Source organism: Phocoena sinus, chromosome X, assembly GCF_008692025.1.
Source record: "Phocoena sinus isolate mPhoSin1 chromosome X, mPhoSin1.pri, whole genome shotgun sequence".
Lineage (NCBI taxonomy): Eukaryota > Metazoa > Chordata > Mammalia > Artiodactyla > Phocoenidae > Phocoena > Phocoena sinus.
Window position 1 is genome coordinate 68,982,279 of NC_045784.1, and position 3,564 is coordinate 68,985,842.

The window sequence follows — 3,564 nt, forward strand, 5'->3', positions numbered from 1 at the left end:
AAAAAGGCTTATTGGTTTGAGTTGCTATTGAGATCCTACTGGTCAATGGCCAAACAATGGATCCTTTGAATTGGAAAGACTTCTAAATCATTAAAATTTTAGAAAGTGCTCATCTTAAATAATTGTACCTATTTAACTGGTATGCAAAAGCCCCAAAAGCCTTCAAAATAATTTCATTAAAGGATTTTTTATACAAGGCTAATGCAAGATTAAAGATATAAATGTACCTAAAACAAAAGACAATAAGGTTGACATAGCTCTTACTGCTCCACTCTATCCTCCTTTATCTGAGTGCTTATTCTAGTAATCCTCTGTCTGGATTGCCTTTCCAAGCTGAAGAGACTATTAAACAGTTACCTTTAGAAACAGGACCACCTGAGTCTGGTCCTCTTCAGGTCAAAGGCCAAACTGAGGGCCATAATTAAAGAATTTCTTAAACTCATATGTTTTCGCCAATGGATTTCCAAGATAAGAGGCCACTGGTCTGACTAAACTTGTGACCATAGCTATTCTTCAGAGCTAGATAGGTATGTTTTGGTCCTCTCCCTTAAATTAAATGTACCCAGAGGGAAAGAAAAACATGCCAACATAGGTGGATGGGTATGGCAGTCCTTCAATATCATTTAGGTGGTCACCCAACTCTGTAGAATTAAAAACAGCTGTCCTTGATTTTACAAATCTAGTATTTATAAGACCAAAGATGTGTCTTAAGAAACAATGTGTATGTGTCTATGTGTGTGCGTGTGTGTGTTGTAGATGTGTGGTATTGCCAAAATTAATTTGTAAAAGAGCTTTATTTAGTTGGCTTAAAGAAAATTGAGTGCTTGTATAAATTCTCAGAAATATAAAAGAAATCGATAGATGAATGGATAAAGAAGATGTAGCACATATATACAATGGAATATTACTCAGCCATAAAAAGAAACAAAATTGAGTTTTTTCTAGTGAGGTGGATGGACCTAGAGACTGTCATACAAAGTGAAGTAAGTCAGAAAGGGAAAAACAAATACCACATGCTAACACATATTTATGGAATCTAAAAAAAATGTTCAGAAGAACCTAGGGGCAGGGCAGGAATAAAGACACAGACATAAAGAATGGACTTGAGGACATGGAGAGAGGAAAGGGTAAGCTGGGACGAAGTGAGAGAGTGGCATAGACATATATACACTACCAAATGTAAAATAGATTGCTAGTCGGAAGCAGCTGCATAGCACAGGGAGATCAGTCCAGTGCTTTGTGACCACCTAGAGGGGTGGGAGAGGGAGGGTGGGAGGGAGAAGCAACAGGGAGGAGATATGGGGATATATGTATACGTATAGCTGATTCACTTTGTTATATAGCAGAAACTAACACAACATTGTAAAGCAATTATACTCCAATAAAGATGTTAAAAAAATAGATGAATTTAAAGTTCATATTATCTCGGAAATACACAGTATTAAATTATTACTTGGTATTAAATTAGTTTAAATTTCTTGGTTTAATACAGACAAGTCTTTAGAGTCATCAACATTAAGTATAATACTTTTATTGTGCTTAGCTTTACTAGAAGTCAAATAAGATCTTATATTTGTTGCAAAATTCGTCAGCAAGAGAAACGACTTGATATGATGAAATGATTATAAGTAAATTAAAAATGTATTAAGAGATTTTAGGTGAACTCTTTAAGAATAATTATGTTTTATGGTATGTCTACTTAAAAATACTTACACCAAATCTTTTTGATAACATGAAACTTTAGAGTTTTGCTAAATTAAGTTAAATGATGAAAGTTTATTGAATAACTAGGTAATTTTCATATAAATGAGATTGTAAAGCATTAATTACTGAACACAGGTTTCCTTTTATAGAGAAACTAAAGATATTTAGGACAAAATATCTAAAGGTATTTAATAAATATGTTTGGTGCTACACTAAGGCATTTTCTATAAGAAAGCATGTTTTTTAAAAAACTATAAATAGCATTTAGAAGTTTGCCAATCTACAGAATGCTAATATAAAAAAGTTCACAATTGTTTACTTCTTAGATTTTGCTAGAAATTAAGGCTTTTAAGAGTTGAGAATTGTAATTAAAACCACAAATATTAATAAGGAAAACATATTTGTATGTAAAGAAAAAGAAGGTATAAAGAATGGAAACACAGGTAAGTGAAGAGAAAGTAATTTTGTCCTAAAGAAAGGTTAAAAAGAAAGAGAGAAAAAGGGGAAACATAGGACAAAATCTAAAGGTAAAAAAAAGTGAGTTATAGAAGGTTTGTGGATAAGAAACCCTGAGAAAAAAGTTCTGTACATGATCAGGACTGGCTAAGATTAGAACAAATTTAACTGAGTAAATGAATTTTAGTATTAAAGGTAAGATGGTGCAAAATCTGAATCTGGTTTTCTCTGCTAAGAGAAGAAAGTTTGGGGCGGAGAGGAAGATGGCAGAAGAGTAAGACGCGGAGATCACCTTCCTCCCCACAGATACACCAGAAATACATCTAACAGGTGGAGCAACTCCTACAGAAAACCTACTGAATCCTGGCAGAAGACCTCAGACCTCCCAAAAGGCAAGAAACTCCCCACGTATCTGGGTAGGGCAAAAAAAAAAAAAGAAAAAACAGAGACAAAAAGATAGGGATGAGTGCTCGCTTCGGCAGCACATATACTAAAAATTGGAACGATACAGAGAAGATTAGCATGGCCCCTGTGCAAGGATGACACGCAAATTCGTGAAGCGTTCCATATTTTTATGGAATATTACTCAGCCTTAAAAAGAAATGAAATTGAGCTATTTGTAATGAGATGGATAGACCTAGAATCTGTCATACAGAGTGAAGTAAGTCAGAAAGAAAAAGACAAATACCGTATGCTAACACATATATATGGAATTTAAGGGGAAAAAATGTCATGAAGAACCTAGGGGTAAGATAGGAATAAAGACGCAGACCTACTGGAGAACGGACTTAAGGATATGGGGAGGGGGAAGGGTGAGTTTTGACAGGGCGAGAGAGAGTCATGGACATATACACACTAACAAACGTAGTAAGGTAGATAGCTGGGGGGAAGCAGCCGCAAGGCACAGGGATATTAGCTCGGTGCTTTGCGACAGCCTGGAGGGGTGGGATGGGGAGAGTGGGAGGGAGGGAGACGCAAGAGGGAAGACATATGGGAACATATGTATATGTATAGCTGATTCACTTTGTTGTAAATCAGAAACTAACACACCATTGTAAAGCAATTATACCCCAATAAAGATGTTTAAAAGGACGGGACCTGCACCAGTGGGAGGGAGTTGTGAAGGAGGAAGGGTGTCCACACACTAGAGCCCCTTCGTGGGCGGAGACTGCGGGGGAGCTTCGGAGCCGCGGAGGAGAGCATAGCAACAGGGGTGCAAAGGGCAAAGCGGGGAGATTCCTGCACAGAGGATCGGTGCCGACCGGCGCTCACCAGCCCAAGAGGCTTGTCTGCTTCCCCGCCGGGGCAGGCGGGGCTGCGAGCTGAGGCTCGGGCTTTGGTCAGAGAGCACAGGGAGAGGACCGGGGTTGGCTGCATGAACACAGCCTGAAGGGGTTAGTGCAC

The 3,564-nt window shown here is 38.0% G+C and overlaps 1 non-coding gene across 1 annotated transcript; it reads left to right on the forward strand.

Moving 5' to 3' along the window:
• The first annotated feature begins 2,626 nt into the window (after positions 1-2,626).
• LOC116748210 lies at positions 2,627-2,734 on the forward strand. The gene has a single exon (XR_004348221.1). It is a non-coding gene; the product is annotated as a U6 spliceosomal RNA (small nuclear RNA).
• The last annotated feature ends 830 nt before the right edge of the window (positions 2,735-3,564 follow it).